Source organism: Eriocheir sinensis, unplaced genomic scaffold (assembly GCF_024679095.1).
Source record: "Eriocheir sinensis breed Jianghai 21 unplaced genomic scaffold, ASM2467909v1 Scaffold856, whole genome shotgun sequence".
Lineage (NCBI taxonomy): Eukaryota > Metazoa > Arthropoda > Malacostraca > Decapoda > Varunidae > Eriocheir > Eriocheir sinensis.
This window is the reverse complement of record NW_026112226.1, coordinates 75,242-93,911: the sequence shown is the minus strand read 5'-3', so window position 1 is coordinate 93,911 and position 18,670 is coordinate 75,242. Positions and strand designations below refer to the sequence as shown.

General features: G+C 41.2%; 2 long non-coding RNA genes across 2 annotated transcripts; both read right to left on the bottom strand.

Moving 5' to 3' along the window:
- Positions 1–2,177: 2,177 nt before the first annotated feature.
- Positions 2,178–3,750, bottom strand: LOC126994722 (uncharacterized). The gene is made up of 2 exons (XR_007749524.1): positions 3,276–3,750; positions 2,178–3,174 (listed from the first exon to the last, which is right to left on the bottom strand). It is a non-coding gene; the product is annotated as an uncharacterized LOC126994722 (long non-coding RNA).
- A 765-nt stretch (positions 3,751–4,515) lies between these two features.
- Positions 4,516–8,960, bottom strand: LOC126994723 (uncharacterized). Its single transcript, XR_007749525.1, has 3 exons — positions 6,798–8,960; positions 5,890–6,047; positions 4,516–4,945 (listed from the first exon to the last, which is right to left on the bottom strand). It is a non-coding gene; the product is annotated as an uncharacterized LOC126994723 (long non-coding RNA).
- Between the last annotated feature and the right edge of the window lie 9,710 nt (positions 8,961–18,670).

Sequence of the window (18,670 nt, the reverse complement as noted above, 5' to 3'; positions counted from 1 at the left end):
CCCAGTTATCCGGTCTATATGTTTTCCAAAGGATAACTTGTCTGTTATGATCACTCCCAAATCTTTTTCTTCAGTTTTTTTTCATGATTCTTTCATTACTCAGAGAGTAGTTCCCCGATATTCATCTACTGCTCTTACCAAACTCCATTACGCTACACTTCTCTGTATTGAATGTCATTTCCCATTTGCATGACCATTCGCTTATTATATCAAGATCTTGGCTCAGGGCTACACAGTCTTCTTCATTATTTTAGCATCATCAGCAAACATATTCATATAGCTTGTCGCCCCTTCTGTTATGTCATTAATATATATTACAAACATAATCGGAGCCAACACCGATCCTTGGGGGACTCCACTGGTCACTTCCATCCAGCTTGATTTATTATTCCTAATTACTGTTCTCATTTCTCTCTTCATCAAAAGTCCACAATCCAATCCAATATTGAACCACCCAGACCTCCAACATGATTAAGTTTCCATATTAATCGCTTGTGTGGTACTTTATCACATGCCTTCTTTAAGTCCAGATACACACAATCTGCCCAACCGTCCCTTTCCTGTATTATATCAATTACTCTTGAATAGAAGCTGATCAGATTAGTTACACAAGACCGTTCTCCTCTGAATCCAAATTGGCTATTTGTTAATGTACTGTTTTCTTCTAAATACTCCACCCATCTGTTTTTTTATAATTTTCACATATCTTTGCTACTACACTTGTTAATGACACTGGCCTATAGTTCAACGGGTCTTCCTTACTTCCTCCTTTATGTATTGGGACGATGTTAGCCCTCTTCCAGTCTCTCGGTACCTTCCCTTGTGCTTGTGAAACATTAATCAAGTTGCTCAACTTTTCAGCTATTTGCTGGTTACACTCTTTTAGCACCCAATTTGATATACCATCCGGTCCTGCTGATTTCCTCGCATCCAATTCTTCCAATAATTTTATAACTTCATCTGCTGATGTTTGTATTCTCTCCAGACCCATGCACTCTATTCCCCGGCACTGCATCTACACCTTCAAACTCACTCTCCTTTGTGAACACTGTTTGCAAACAATTATTCATCACTTCTACTATTTCACTTATACTATCAAAAGTTTCACCACTAACTTTAACTTTCTGAATCTCATCTCTATTTTATCAACTTTCCATTTATGAACTCATAAAGCAGTTTTGGCTGGTCTACAATATTTTTTCTCAAAATTATTTTTCTTCTCTTCTTACTTTGACATAAGCACTCCTCTTCCTCTTGTACTCATTCCATAGATCCATCCTCCTATTTTTCTCCATTTGTTCCATGCCTTCTCCTTATCCTGCTTGGCGTCAACACACTTTCTATTGTACCACTCTTCTCTTGATGTCTGGCCTTCTTTCATCCTTGGTACCCACTTTTCCACTCCTTCGTTGTAAATCCGTAGAAAGATAGCCCATTTTCCTCCACATTTTCAGCCTCAAAAAAGTATCCCATTGTGCTTCCTCAAAATGTTTCCCAAGTTGTTAAAATTTGCCTTATTAAAGTTAAACCATTCTTTCCTGCAGTCCTCATTCCTGTTTATTTTACCTCCTCGTAATATGTACTCGATAAGTACGTGATCGCTCTTCCCTATAGGGCTCTTATAGTTCATCACCTCTATGATATCCAGCTCCCTGGTGATTATCAAGGCCAATTTAGATGGCTCGTCTCCTCTGCATCTCATATTTTCTTCTACCCACTGTGTGAGGACGTTATCTATAACCAATTCCAAAACCTTATTCCCCCATGAAGCTTCACTTCCCTCCGTTGACCAGTTTTCCCATGACACTTCCTTACAATTAAAATCTCCCATTATCAGAATCTTATCTTTCTCCTCCAGCAATCCAATGTATCTTCCAGCTTCTTCTTGTACAATTCTTCTGTCAATGAATTGTTTTTAGGAGGGACATACACCACTACGATATTTCTGCATTCTCCCCTTTGCAGTCTTGTGTGTGTGTGTCTGGGTGGATGTCTAGATCAGCACAGGGGTCAGAACACATCATAATAAGTAAGGGTTGTATCTGGGAGAGTCCTGCATGTGTGTGTGTGTGTGTGGCTGGTGACCGAGTACAATGCTTTACATCTTTCAGGGAGGGCAACATGATCTCCCTTCCATCACACTTGCACATTCTGCCTCATTCTTCTCTTTCCTCCTCATGGCCTTCAACATTTCCTGATAGAAATTCTTCACAAGAAGCAAAGGTTCTAAAAATCACAGTAAATTATTAGAAATAACTTTTATTTTTACTTACAGAGCCAGATGTATTTTTGTGTACCTGAGAAGAGATGAATTATTATTATTATTTTGTTTTTTACAGCAAAGGAGACAGTTAAAGGGCATAAAAAAAAATAATGAAAAAAAAGCCCACTACTTACTGCTCTTGAATGGAGTACATAGGAGCTGCCAAAAAGAGAGGTCAATTTCGGGAGGAGAGGTGTCCCGATACCCTCCTCTTGAAAGAGTTCATATCGTAGGCAGAAGGAAATTCAGATGAAGGAAGATTGTTCCAGAGTTTACCAGCGTGAGGGATGAAAGAGTGAAGGTGCTGGTTGACTCTTGCATAAGGGGTTTGGACAGTATAGGGATGAGCTTGATTAGAAAGTCGTGTGAGATGAGGCCGCAGGAGGGGGGGAGGCATGCAGTTAGCAAGTTCAGAAGAGCAGTCAGCGTGAGTATATCGACAGAAGATAGAAAGAGAGGCAATTTATTTATATGTGACCATAGTAGTAGAAGTAGCAGTTGAAGTGGTAGTGATAGCAGCAGCAGCAGAAATAGCAGTAATATAGTAGTAGTAGAAGTAATAGTAGTAGTAGTAGTAGTAGCAGAAATAGCAGTAATAATTGTAGTAGTAGTAGTAGTAGTAGTAGCAGCAGCAAAAATAGCAGTAATAATTGTAGTAGTAGTAGTAGTAGTAGTAGTAGTAGTAGTAGTAGTAGTAGTAGTAGCAGAAATAGCAGTAATAATTGTAGTAGTAGTAGTAGCAGCAGAAATAGCAGTAATAATTGTAGTAGTAGTAGTAGTAGTAGTAGTAGTAGTAGTAGTAGTAGTAGTAGTAGTAGTAGCAGCAGCAGCAGAAATAGCAGTAATAATTGTAGTAGTGTTATAGTGAAACCATTTTAGCGAGTCTGTTGAGGCGTTGGCTTCCTTGGGTCCTGTCCTTCCCTCCGCTCTGCCACACAGTCCCAGCACCTGTCCCTTCCTCTCATGTGTCAGCTACAGGCAACACATGAGAGGAAAAAATAGGTGTTGGGACTGTGTGGCAGAGCAGAGGGGAGGAAAGGACCCTTGATGAACCAACGCCCCAATGGACTCGCTAAAATGGTTGCACTTTAGTAGTAAGCCAAGTTGATATTGCATACATGTGGGTTCCATATGCTTAGTGGTTTGAAAATTGACTGTTTATCTCTCTCTCTCTCTCTCTCTCTCTCTCTCTCTCTCTCTCTCTCTCTCTCTCTCTCTCTCTCTCTCTCTCTCTCTCTCTCTCTCTCTCTCTCTCTCACCACAGCTCACAGGATGTCCCCCACAGTATGTTTACAAACCCCACAGACACATGCCCCCTAGACACATACATAAGACCCCTTCCCCCTTACTCTCTCCCTCTCTGAAGCGACACCACCCTTGGCATATGCTCCCTGTTAGTGTGTGTGTGTGAGGGAGAGAGCATACCCCTGGACTTTGATCAGAAGAACAATAAAGTGTATCAAGAAATATGTTAATAAATAAATGAAATCAAATGATAACTGTTTAAATCTTCCCCTGAGAGAGAGAGAGAGAGAGAGAGAGAGAGAGAGAGAGAGAGAGAGAGAGAGAGAGAGAGAGAGAGAGAGAGAGAGAGATGAAATGCATAAATTAAAGTTTCCTTCAACATCTAAAGTATAGAGGAGGAAGAAGAAAGGAAACTAAGATGGGAAAGAGAGAAGGAAGAGAAATAGAGGAAGGAGGAGGAAAGTGATGGAAGAATATTTGACAGGAAGAGGAGAAATGGGAAATGAACAGTAAGAAGAAAGAGGGAAGGGTAGAAAGGGAAGAGGAGGAGGAGAGAAAAAAGATAAATATTAGAAAGGAGGAATTTGGGAAAAAAACAGTATAAAAGGAAGAGGAAATTATATAACAAAGAGGAGACAAGAGGGAAGAATATTAGAGAGAAGGAAAAACATGATCAAAGGAGAGAAGAAAATATAAAGAAAGGATGAAGAGAAGGATGCTGATGACAGAGAGGAGACATGAAGGGAGGATGAAGGGCAGGAGGATGATGACAGAGAGGAGACACAAGGGAAGACATGAAGGGAGGATGATGACAGAGAGGAGACACAAGGGAAGACATGAAGGGAGGATGATGACAGAGAGGAGACACAAGGGAAGACATGAAGGGAGGATGAAGGGCAGGAGGATGATGACAGAGAGGAGACACAAGGGAAGACATGAAGGGAGGATGATGACATAGAGGACAAAATAGTGAAGACATGAAGGGAGGATGAAGGGCAGGAGGATGATGACAGAGAGGAGACACAAGGGAAGACATGAAGGGAGGATGAAGGGCAGGAGGATGATGACAGAGAGGAGACACAAGGGAAGACATGAAGGGAGGATGAAGGGCAGGAGGATGATGACAGAGAGGAGACACAAGGGAAGACATGAAGGGAGGATGAAGGGCAGGAGGATGATGACAGAGAGGAGACACAAGGGAAAACATGAAGGGGAAGGAAAATGTGAAGAGAGGATGAAGTTTTGGATGGTAGGAATCATGCACACTACTCCACCTACTACCACTACTACTACTAACTACTACTACTACTACTACTACTACTATGCTTGGTCCTGGGGAAAGTGAGTCCTGGGTCATCCTGCCTTTGCTGCTGCTGGTAAGGTCTTGGTTCCTGAACTCCTGGCGCTGTCACTGTCCGCTGCTGGCCGGCACCTCACCTGTGGAAGAAAAGAGTTGTGAGCCATTTCATATACACTTCCTTACTAATGAGACTTTCTATACAACAAAGTGAGGCCACTTTTTGCTGATTTATACCATAGGGTGCTGGCTGTCATGGGTTTGAAAATACCCTAAACTTAACCTACCAAAACCTGAAGATCTTGACTCAGAAAATTCATATATGCTTCCTTATTAATAGACTTTCTATTAGGGATGTACCGATACCAAAAAGCTAGGAAGACAGTTCATGGGCGTAAATAAAAAAAAAAGCCCGCTACTCACTGCTCCCGAACAGAGGTCAAAGGAGTGTCCAAAACGAGAGGTCAATTTCGGGAGGAGGTGTCCTGATACCCTCCTCTTGAAAGAGTTCAAGTCGTAGGCAAGAGGAAATACAGATGAAGGAAGATTGTTCCAGAGTTTACCAGCGTGAGGGATGAAGGAGTGAAGATGCTGGTTGACCCTTGCATAAGGGGTTTGGACAGTATAGGGATGAGCATGAGTAGAAAGTCGTGTGCAGCGGGGCCGCGGGAGGGGGGGAGGCATGCAGTTAGCAAGTTCAGAAGAGCAGTCAGCATGAAAATAGCGATAGAAGATAGAAAGAGAGGCAACATGGCAGCGGAATTTGAGAGGTAAAAGACTATCAGTATGAGGAGGAGAGCTGATGAGACGAAGAGACTTTAACTCCACTCTGTCAAGGAGAGCTGTGTGAGTGGACCTCCCCCCCCACACATGAGATGCATACTCCATACGAGGGCGGACAAGGCCCCTGTAAATGGATAGCAACTGTGCGGGGGAGAAGAACTGGCGGAGACGGTACAGACGGACTAATGAAGCTTTATAACAGCTACAGGTGAAGAGGTGTGTGTCCTGAGCTGCTTCCTGCCTCTGCTACATGTCAGAAAATAACCATGATCAAAGACAACAAGAATGGACGGTAGCTTACCAATGCCTCCCTCCTCCAGGCGTGTGGAGAGTGTTGGCCGTGACGGTGTGTGTGTGTGTTTGTCCTGCAGCTCTCGAGTCTGGCCCAGCGCCAAAAAGAACGATTGTCGCTGGGGCCATTGCCAGCAGGCCGAGCCACAGCTGTGTGTGGAACTCTTCCTGAGGGTCAGAGTAGTGTGTTGAGGGCTCACTGTGTTATGCATCTGCTTATAGTGGCATTATAAGGCAGGGAGGAGTAAACCCACACAGCACTGTAGCACTAAGGCATTTGTCTACTAACATGAATTTAGTCTCACAGGCCATTTATCATAATTTATTATTGACGAATCCAACATGTCCCTGAAGGCCCATTAAGCTGTCACGGCACTCAACATGCACTGTGGCTGAGATGCAACAATGTGTACCGGGTTGTTCCTTACAGCCAGGGAGGGAGGGAGGCAGCTCAAGGGGAAAAACAAAACAGCAATAAAAAAGCCTGCCAGACGCTGCTCCAACAATAGAAAACAGAACCAGAGGCCAGAAGACAGGTCAAATTCACATGGAGAGGTGTCACCACACTCTCCCTGTGAAGGAGTTCAAGTCGTAGGCAGGGGGAAGGACAGGCCAAGGACTTAAGGCTGTTCTAGACTTTACCAGCGGAATGGATGAAAGAATGAAGTGCTGGTGAACTCTTTCAGAAGGAATTTGGATAGAATTGGGATGAGCAAGAGCAGAAAGTTGAGTGCTGCGGGGCCACGGGAGGGGGGAGGCATGAAGCTAGCAAGTTCAGAAGAGCAGTCAGCATGAAAACATCGGTAGAAGATAGAAAGAGATGCAACATGGCAGGTTGTTAAACTGATTACGTATTGAATTTGTAAACTACATTTGATTTAGTGCACAGTGACTACAGAGCTAAACCTGCGGCCTCACCTTGAAGGGCTTCCCCTTGACGGCTTCTCCGCTGCTGTCCGTTCCTGTCGGGTGGATGAAGCCCAGCACGACACGGTGAAAGGTGGTGCCATCATGGCAACCCTCCAGGCACAGCTGCACCTAGTTCCGGCACGACCCGTGGGCCTCCTTGACCACAGCTACATGGCAACGTCCCTGCCGGTGGTGGCCAGGAGAACCTGCGGAAAGTTTGAGAGTTTGAAAGTGTTCCTGTTAGTTTGGCAATTATGCTTACCAAGAGAACCTGCAGAAAGGAGGCACCAGTGTTCCTGTTAGTTTGACAGTTATGCTTTTACTGCACAGGCATAAGACACAGCCTCCAACAAGGCCTCTATGTGCAGTGAAGGGTGCAGTGATTATTCATGACTACAGAAATTGGTATTATTTTACAAGTGCGCCGTATCACAGTGAAAGACACCTGTGTGCTTGATGAGGTTCTTTGTGGTGATGTTTTTCTTGTCCGTCACAAATTACTTGTTTGAAAGATTTTTTATATACAGTAATACCTCGATTTACAAGTGCCTTAGTTTACAAGCGTTTCAATTTACGAGCAAAAGAAAATCACTAAAAATGCCTTGGTGTATGAGCAGTGACTTGGCGTACAAGCATCAAGTTTGTATGAGTGGAAGACGTGAGTGTGGGTTCCCACTGTTCGCCGCAAGACGAGAGTGCTCAGAGCAGAAAACAATGGGAATAAGGTCTCAAGCTGGAATCACACTTGACCTTTTTCCTCCAACCGCCCTGGTGGAAGACGCAACCGGCAACACCAACTTTTCTTGGTGTACGTCACAAACGACCAAGGTCAGTTGCTCATATCCAGAAGATAAACAAACCAGTGGCTTTGTATCCACATGGTGCCATTTGCCAAAGCAAGGGCTGTTGTGGCTTGTGCTGCTGTTGCTGTCAAAAAATGGTCAAGCAAGTCTACCGGCGCCACAGGAAGCACCCCCCAAAAAAACAAATGCAGTAGAGGGGGAGGGGCAGGGGGGCTGACTCCACAGCCCTGGGTTAAACTCTCCTCCTCCTCCTCCTGCCTCTCTTTTCTTCCTCCTCCTCTTCATTTCTCTGTTGCCTCCATGTTCATCAAGGTTTGAGTCTTGTTCCTGTGTGACTGACAGATCTTTGTGTTGTGCCGTTGATGTTGATATTTTGACATGTATACCTCAAAACAGAGTAAATTGATGATAATTTCAAGCAGAGATTAACACTATAGTCTATCGATTTTAACTTGAGCCCTTGGGCGCAACTCAGTCGTTGTCTTTCCCTCTAATCCCAAGCCATTCATGACACCATGCAGTCGTATTATGAGTATATATTATATAATCTATAAATAGATAACGTACAGACTAACAGTGAGACAGATCGCCATGCGCAGGTCATCACTAGATCTGTAAAGAATGAAGGTTTCCCCGGCCCAAGCCACAGGGCTCAAGTTAGAGTCAATGGACTATAGTGGTTTATTCAGCAAGCCTTATAAGGCACTGTTACCACACACGTGTAGCATGGGCCAAATATTACGGGCAGTGTGACTTTGATAACACTTCTTGAGGTAAATATGTGTTTGTTAAAGAAATACTGCTGGTGAACAAAGGGTCCAGGGACATGATGGACCCAAAATTTTCAATGCACTGCCCAGGGAGATTAAACGTAAAGAAATGCCCAGTGGACAAGTTCAAAGGAAGCCTCAACACTTTCCTGAGGGCAGTGCCAGGTGAGCCGCCAGTGCCCGGCCACACTGGGAATGGCCGGGCACCAACAAACTCAACACCAGACCAAGTGGCCCCCAGCCAATTTTGGTTGAGAGGAGTTCTTGCCTGGTTGGGCTCCCACTGGGGGTGCCCCATATGGCTAGCACACCAGTCTTTATAAACCACTGCCAGAAACATTGTTTATGAACAAAGAAAAGACTGGAAAGTTTGCTATGATCCTAAGTACAAAGCAATAAGATGACAAGATTGGCAACCAATTAACAGTAGTCAAATAGAGCAGCAGCACCCAGGAAATCCTGGAGTCCACTTTTTAAAGCACCAAGGTTGGGTTCTTCTGCCAAACGAGTAGGAAGGGCATTCCAAAGTGAAACACACGGACATAAAAGAATCTACGTCTGGCTTCACAGGAGCTTTGGGAACAAATATCTTGCAACAGTGTCCTCTTGTACCCATGTTAGGAGCCATAGTAAATACATGCATCAGAAAGAGATATAGCAGACACACCATTAAAAATCTTCCAGCATGTAATAAGATCAGCACGCAAGAGTCTTCCCTTGACTGAAAAGAGATCAAGAAACTTCAGCCGCTGTTCGTAAGAGACATCGTCAAGACCCGAGATTTGTTTAGTCCACCTTCGTTGAACAGATTCCAGGAGTGACAAGTCAGCGACATAGCCTGTGCTCCAAACTGATGATCCACACTCCAGGGGGCGTATGTGAGTGGTGAGAAACTTAGTTATAAAACCTGCCGACCGACACAAGGTAGATTTCAGCAGGTTGTTAGACAGTCCTGCAGCCTTGCTAACTATTGATCGAATATGATTATGGAACCTAAATGTTGGGTCTATGGTAATACCTAATTCAACGGCTTCTGAACTGAAACTAATAAGTTTTCCTTTGACTGAAAATAGGCCTAGATCATGTACAGATTAGATTACGCTGATGATTCCACTCTGCATTATTCAACTTCTTTCAACAGAAGACCCTCTCAACAGGAATTACATAACTCCTGGCTAGAGGCTGCAGAAAGCTTAACCTCAGACCTTACTATCATTTCCGATTGGGGCAGAAGGAACCTTGTGTCCTTCAATGCCTCAAAAACCCAATTTCTCCACCTATCAACTCGACACAATCTTCCAAACACCTATCCCCTATTCTTCGACAACACTCAGCTGTCATCATCTTCAACACTAAACATCCTCGGTCTATCCTTAATTCAAAATCTTAACTGGAAACTTCACATCTCCTCTCTCACTAAATCAGCTTCCTTGAGGTTGGGCGTTCTGTATCGTCTCCGCCAGTTCTTCTCCCCCGCACAGTTGCTATCCATATACAGGGGGCTTGTCCACCCTCGCATGGAGTGTGCATCTCACGTGTGGGGGGCTCCCTCACACTGCTCTCTTGGACAGAGTGGAGTCTAAGGCTCTTCGTCTCATCAGCTCTCCTCCTCTTACTGATAGTCTTCTACCTCTTAATTTCCGCCGCAATGTTGCCTCTCTTTCTATCTTCTATCGATATTTCCACGATGACTGCTCTTCTGAACCTGCTAACTGCATGCCTCCCCCCTCCGCGGCCCCGCTGCACGCAATTTTCTACTCATGCTCATCCCTATACTGTCCAAACCCCTTATGCAAGAGTTAATCAGCATCTTCACTCTTTCATCCCTCATGCTGGTAAACTCTGGAACAATCTTCCTTCATCTGTATTTCCTCCTGCCTACGACTTGAACTCTTTCAGGAGAAGGGTATCTGGACACTCGAAATTGACCTCACTTTCGACCACCTCTTTGGATTCTTTTTGGAAGCAGCGAGTAGCGGGCTTTTTTTTATCATTGTTTCCTTTTATTGTACCCTTAAGCTGTCTCCTTTCTTGTAAAAAAAAAAAGTCGGAGATTTGTACCAAAAGACATAATCTTAGTTTTGTCAGCACTGATTCCCAGATCCCACGATTCAGCAACTGCAATTAGAGTATCTATGTCTCTTTGTACTACACTTATGTCCTGTAATACTGAGGATGGATTACTGGGTCTTATCAATAAGTATAATTTTAAATCATCAACAAATAATTTGACGTTTGATAGTAGAGTAGAGGCGATGTAATTTATTTATATATATATATATATATATATATATATATATATATATATATATATATATATATATATATATATATATATATATATATATATATATATATATATATATATATATATATATATAAGAAACATAACAGTACCTAAAACAGAACCTTGGGGTACTCCACTTGCCACAGGGAACAGGGAACTATGCTGTCTGCCCACAACTACTTCCATAGTTATGTTTGTCCAAAATGTTTTGATCGTTGAGAGGACTGAGCCATCAACACCGATCCCACATAATTTGATGAGCAATATCTGGTGATTTACTGTATCAAAAGGTTTTGAAAAGTAAAGAATTAAGTCCATCATGTTGCCCTTGTCTATCCAATTTGTAACATTATTATAAGTAATAACTGGTCCTCCACAGACCTCCCTGGACAGAAACCAAACTGGGAATCACTGAGTACGGAATTGGATTCTAGATAACCTTGCGGTCTAATTACAATAATTTTATCTAGGGCTTTACAGCTGACAGATGTAAGACTTATTGGTCTATAGTTTAGAGAGTCGCTTCTTTTCCCTTTCTTAAGATCGGCACAATTAAGGACTTTTTCCAGAGTTGACTGATAATAAGAATATTTTGTATCGCTGAGTGGGGATTGAGATTCCCTAGAACACTGGCAACATCGTTAACTGAAAACTGTATCTGATGAAAGGAGCCGCACGTCTTAAGGTTGATGTGGAGACTGGAGACGACCCGAAGGGTTGGTATACACTGAGACAGAAGTAGCACCTAGCATCTGGGGCGTCTCTTTTGGGTCACTTATTAGGTTTTCCATGCTACCCAGGGGACCAACGGAGGGACAGCCAATGTTTTTTTTCACGTATGTAAGAATGAAATAATTTTGGCTTCACTGCGTAATTGTTGAGTATGTCCTCTCCATAAGTCATCTGTCTCTGGATGGCATAATTCCAATATTAAAAGTTAATGTTAAGGAATGTCCTCAGTGCATCTGTCGCAGCAACATAACACCTGAAATGTAGCATCCTCATCTGCTTGTAGAGGGACCAACAGTGGAAAATAGCAAAAGGGCATAAAAACCAAAATCAGGGAAGAAAAGGACATAAAAACACTTAAGTTCAGGGTCAAGTGTATAAGTGCGCACTGTGAAGTAAATAAGGGCCGCTTTCACAGTCACTGTTTGTTTTGATCGTTACCAATGGCGGCGATCGACGCTATAGTTCTCCACGTGAAATTGGTCTATGGGGGTAGTGGTGGCTGCAGAGAAAGCGACAGGTGTTGAGAGTGTATGGCAAGGTGCGGGGCGAGGCTAACCCCGCAGCCACCACGAGGTGCCTTTGTAAAGGCAATACCTCCGACACCATCACATCACTACCCATCGGCCAGTTTCACTTGGAAATACTAGAGCGGCGATCCCCGCGACTGATAACGATCAATTCAAACAAAATGACGGTGAAAGCGGCCCTAAGTGCATGTTGTGAAGTATAAAAGTGTGGCAAAAGAGGACCTAAAAAGCGATACAAAGTATGACAGGTCAAAAGAAGAAGAAGGTCCACTATACACTGGCTGGTGTTGCGAAATATCTCCCCGCTGAAATTAGTCATTCTGTTGTCCACCACGCATGCGCACTGTGGGAATACACAGCATTAAAAGTGTTAATATGCCTGGATTTGTTCTTTTTTGTCCGCTTGTGGTATTTGTGAGCGGTGAGGGAAATATGGAAGCAGTAAGCAAGTTGAACCTCTCTGCGAGCTATTTTGCGATTGCGGCAGCAGTTTACGTTCAATAAGTATTGAAAAGTCAATCATGATGTTAGTGACTTGACGATATATAACAGGAGTTAGCAGATTATACCATAACACACAGAAAACTACTAGAAGCTATAGGTTAGTCCAACTGTACCATGGATAACCGCGAGCAACCACCTTTACATAAGCAGACGACACCACGTGGATCACAAGCATATATTCAGAACTGCCAGCCAATTGTAAGGCAGCCGCCTTCAACTGCGGCATCAAAACGACCTGTTCTCACTTCCCATTTTCTGCCTATTACCAAGGTACGTATTTTGAGATAACAAGAAAGTAAAGTCGAAAAAAATTATGATAACAAGGGAGTCATCGAAAAAAAAAGTAATTTTTTTCCACGGGCCAGAACCAATAAGCGCTTTTTCATGTATTTCAATACCTCGAGTTTCGCGATCCTCGCCATACCTTCGGAATGAAGCAAGCGCGAAACTCGAGAGGGTACTGTACTTGTATTCAAAGTAATATAAATCTTATCGTTTAAAGTGATGAAAATTAAATCGCGGGAAACTCCAAACTATGTAGTCTCATGATAATTACACTTTTTCTAATATTTTTTCAACAAATTATAAAATCCAATTTCTGTTGAACAAAATTATTTCCAACGAGTGACATGCGACGTACAAAGCTCCTTCAAGTATCGGTAACGGCATCGGTAGAAAACCAGCCGATATCAATACTCTTAAAATGTGCCGATATCACCGATACCGATACATCCCTAGTGAAAATTAATGAGAAAGAAGTGGCAAAACAAGTGACAGAGAATCCCAAAGTGTTCTGGGAGTACGTAATGTCAAAAACAAGGACCAAGTCTCGTATTAGTGATTTATACAAAGATGCAAATAATACGGAGAAGGTGACAATGGACAAGGAGAAGGCAGATGTACCCTCAGAACAGTTTGCCAGAGTCTTTACCCAAGAACCTGAAGGAGACTCACCACCAGCTGCACTGAGGGAGGCACCGAGCTTAAACAACATAGAAGTAACACACGATAAGATAAGGAAGGTGCTACAGAAGCTCAAGAGAAACAAGTCCCAGGTAACTCACTGATGACCACCTGGCGAGGCGTGGGTCAACAGTTTTCCCACGCCCTCATGACACACAGAAACATAAAATAATGATGTAAATAATAATGGAAATAAAGAAAAATGATTATGTTAAAAATTTTCTCGATCATTTTTTCTTCAAGCAAGTCTTTCTCTATGATAGATTCATACACATAAAGAAGAAAACAGGAATAGAAAATACTTAAAAGTCAACAATATTATAATAACGTTAAAATAACAATAATCACAACCCAATCTTTCTATAGAAATAAAAATCTGCATCTTAATTATTTTAACTTTAACATCCACTAAGAAAAACCTAAAATGATAACAATAATAAAAGTAATAATAATAATAGTAATAATAATAATAATAATAATAATAATAATAATAATAATAATAATAATAATAATAATAATAATAATAATAATAATAATAATAATAATAATAATAATAATAATAATAATAATAATAATAATAATAATAATAATAATAATAATAAAGAATACAAGCTAACCCCTCTACCCTTTCCCCATCCACCTTAATTTACATATTGACGACACTACCTCCCCTGCCTTTCATTCATCCTTCCCCTCCCTTTCTCCCCTTCCTCAAACACACCACACTGAACACGACATCACAAGGTAGAGAGTTCCAAACATTAACAACTCGATTGAAGAAGAAGTGTTTAGCTTCGTGCGACGAGAATCTTTTACCACTTATCTTCAAATTGTGATTTCTTCTTGTTCTATTTGATCGATCAATTGTAAAGTAATCTTCCGCATTAATATCACTGAATCCTTTGAACATTTTAAACACTTCTATTAGATCGCCTCGCATTCTTCGTTTTGATAGGCTGAATAAATTTACTTCTTTAAGCCTTTGATCATATGACAAATTTCTCAACCTAGGAATCATCTTTGTTACTCTTCGTTGGACCCGTTCCAACTTTTCTATGTCTTTTCTGTAGTAGGGAGACCAAAATTGTACACAGTACTCTAGACGGGGTCGAACCAACGAATTATACAGTTTTAATATTACTTTTCCGATTTATTATTAAAGACTCGTCCGATGAGGCCAACCAATTTGTTTGCAGTTTTAACTACCTCTGAACAATGCTGACCGGGCTTTAAATCGCTTGATATAGTGCTTCCAAGATCCTTTTCTTTACTTACTGCAGAAAGTTGTTTGCCATTCATTACGTACCGAACGCGATTGCTATTTTTTCCGATGTGCAACACTTTACATTTGTCAACGTTAAATTTCATTTGCCATTGATTGGCCCAACGTGCAAGTCGATCTATATCTGATTGTAAAGCTTCTTCGTCGAGTGTCGCAGTTACTTTACTAGCAATTTCTGTGTCATCAGCAAATTTTGATACTTTGCAAGTGAGCCCATCATCGATATCATTAACATAAATTAAGAAGAGCATGGGGCCAAGCACTAATCCTTGAGGTACGCCGCTTTTGACATCGAGCCAGTTAGATGTAACACCGTTTAGAACTACTCTCTGTTTCCGCTCAGAGAGCCAGTCCGCAAGCCAATTGTGAATGTTACCCGAGATACCGTGCGCCAGTAGTTTGCTGAGCAATCGTTGGTGGGGGACCTTATCAAATGCCTTTTGAAAATCCAGATATATGATATCTACTGATCTGCTTTCATCGAACACCTCAAAAATATAGTGAAAAAAATCAAGTAAGTTAGTCAAACACGAAAGTTTACTACGGAAGCCATGTTGCGAATTATTTATTATCTTATTTTCTTCGAAGAATTTCACCATATTGTCGCGAATGATAGTCTCCATTAACTTACAAACAATAGATGTCAGGCTAATTGGTCGATAGTTTCCTGGATGAGACATGTCCCCCTTTTTGAAAATTGGTGTGACATTTGCAAGTTTCCAATCCGACGGAACTTTTCCAGCTGTTAAAGATTTATTGAATATGATGGAGAGCGGTTTACAAATTTGATGTTTGATTTCTTTTAAGACCCTAGGGGTAATTTTGTCTGGACCAGGAGCTTTGCTTACTTTAATCTTTTCAATTGTGCGTAGAATGTCCCTTTCTACGATGAGCACGCCACTTAACATCTTTTCGGCCCTTCTAACCTCCGGCGGTTGAGGTGATAAACAATCTTCGTCGGTAAATACGGATGCGAAAAAGTTATTTAGGATTGTAGCCATTTCATTTTCATCGTTCGTGTGGTTACCATTTTCATTAGCAAGCGGTCCGATACCACAAGTGAGTGACTTTTTATTATTTACATAGCTGAAAAATTCTTTAGGATTAGATTTACTTGTTTCCGCTATATATTCTTCAAGATTTTTCTTGCTTCGTTTTATTAATTTCTTGGTTTCGCGGCGAATTCTGTCCAACTCTAGTTTGTCAGCCTCGCTCTGAGTTGATATGTAACTACTGTATACGCATTTTTTAAGAGATAGGCTAATTTGAATTTCGTTATTCCACCATTTGGGTTTCTTCTTAGAAGCTGAACGTCTGTTACGATAGGGTACGCATATGCTTATGGCATTGTTCAATATTGTGGTGAAGGCCCCCTAAGATTTATCAATATCTGTTTCCGCCGTGATTTCAGTCCAGTCAGAATTATTTAGAATTGATCGGAGTCTTACGAAATTCGCTCTCTGATAATCAGGCACCTTTTCTTTACTAGGAGTTACTTTACTTTCTTTCATATTGATGCTGAATGTGACTGTTCGGTGATCGATAGAGCTAAAAATTGGACCAACATTTACTTCGTTAACTAGATCAGCTGTCGTTGAAAAGATAAGGTCAAGTATATTATTTTCCCGAGTCGGTTCTTGAACGTGTTGATGCAAATCACTTTCTAGTAAATTTGTGTACAGGTCGAGCCCTGTATGACAGTTCAACGGTTCACCCCATCTTTTCACTGGCAAGTTAAAGTCCCCAACAATTACTGCCTCGCAACTGCTACTTGTTTCTAATAATAATTCACTTAATGCGTGGTCGATATCAAGAGTCTGCCTTGGCGGTCTGTAGATAAGTCCAATTACTATTTTACGAGATTTATTTTTAATTTCAATGAAGACCGTGTCTACATTGGTTATAATATCTGTTTTCACGGATACTGGATGGAGAGAGTTGTGGATATAAAAGATAACGCCTCCACCCTGTCTGTTCTCTCTTTCATGACTAAAAATGGTATAACCCGGTAATCTATATTCCGCAATGAAATCTCTATTTGAAGTGTCTATCCAAGATTCTGTGACTCCGATGATGTGATAATGATTTGTAGCTGCGAGGACTTCTAAGTCTTCAAATTTGTTACGTAGGCTACGAGCGTTTACATTGCAAGCTTTAATGTGATTCGAGAAGGGGGGAAATGGCATTGTTTTCTTTCTGCTTTGGGGGGGTTGATAACAAAAACAAAGGGATAAAAAGGAATGTATGAAGGGGGGTAGTTTGTTTTATACTTACGGGAGAAAAAGACATTGTAAACTGCACCTTTTGACATGAGTGTGTGTGTGTGGTGGGAGAGGTAAGAGGGAGAGGAGGAGGGAGGAAAGGGTATTGTTTTGTCTTTACTTAGGAGGGTTAATTAGAAACACGATGAGGTAGTAATGAGTTTTCTAGGGGAAGGGTGTGTTTGAAAGGGGATAAAAAAAACAATATAGTGACCCTTCTGATTGAAATGGATGCATGCCAAGTTTTCTTTCCTTGAACCCAAACTAAAAAACGAAGACAGGAAGATGGAGATAGAAGAGGAGAATGAAGGCAAAGTTAAAACACGAATGGAGGAAAATAAAATAACGTAAAATAAGAAAAGAAAATAAGAAATCAAATAAATAAGATAAGATAAATAAAAAATAAATAAATAAATAAAATAAAAAAGTAAGATAAAATAAGAAAAAAATAAGAGAAAATAAAATAAGAAAAATAAAATAGGAAAAAAATAAGAAAAAATAAATAAAAATAAGAAAAAAATAAAATAAGAAAGAAAATAAGAAAATACGAAAAAATGAGAGAACTGAACCTTCTGACTGAAACTAAAGCATGTCATCACGTTTTCTTCTTTCTCTGATCCCATACGGAGAAAACAGGAAGATAAAGACAAGGGGGAACAAAAGGAAAAAGCTGGAAAAAAAATGGACTGCAAGATAAGGAAAGAAAAGCTGACGGTAGGAACAGAGAAAAAAAAAGGGAAAACTGGACTGCGGAAAAGCAAGGAAGGAAAAGCTGACTGTAAACATGAAGGAAAATAATAACGAACTGCAGGGAGAAGCAAGGAAAAGAAATGCGGGTTGTAAAGACAGTTAAAGAAAAGAAAAACTCCTTAGATTAAAGAGTGTTGCGTGTCTGCCTTGTCGAGTCACAGCAACATGCAACACACACACACACACACACACACACACACACACACACACACACACACACACACACACCTGGATACGAAAAAGCAGGGCAGGTGAGTGAGTATTGCATGAGCCAGGTGTTGTTGTTGTTATTGTTGTTGTTGTTGTTGTTGTTGTTGTTGTTGTTGTCTGTGGTGGTGGTGGTGGTGGTTGGGTTATTATTATTACCTTGTTATTGCATCTGTTATTGTCAAAGTTGTTGTTGTTGATGTCGCCGCTGCTATTTTTGTTGTTGACACTACACTTCTACGAGTTTTCTGGGGTGTATGACACACACACACACACACACACACACACACACACACACACACACACACACACACACACACACACACACACACACGAGCAAACAAAAAAACATACAAACGTAAAAACCAAGAAAAATCAAACAAATAAACAAAATAAAATGAATAAATAAAAACACGAAACAAGTCACATACAAAACAAAGGTAAAAACAAAATAACACAAGTTCCATCCCCAAAATCAAAACAGAACAAACTATAAAAGCTCAATTAAAGGATGAATAAGGGAGATAAATGAGTCAACAAATAATAAAACAGAGCAAGAAACAAACAAATACAATAGCTTAATTAATTCCAGGTATCCGAGTCAGCCGTGTCACAGGTAAGAATTTCCAGGAAGGTGCGAAGCTGAGGGGACGAAGGCGGAGGAAGAGGACGAAAGAGAGAAGTGGAAAAGAGCACTGAGAGAAAATAAAGGTGGAAAGAAGAGGGCAGAGGAAGGAGAAAGAGGAGTGAGAAAGAGGGGTGAGAGAAACGAAGAAGTGAGAGAAAATGAGAGGAG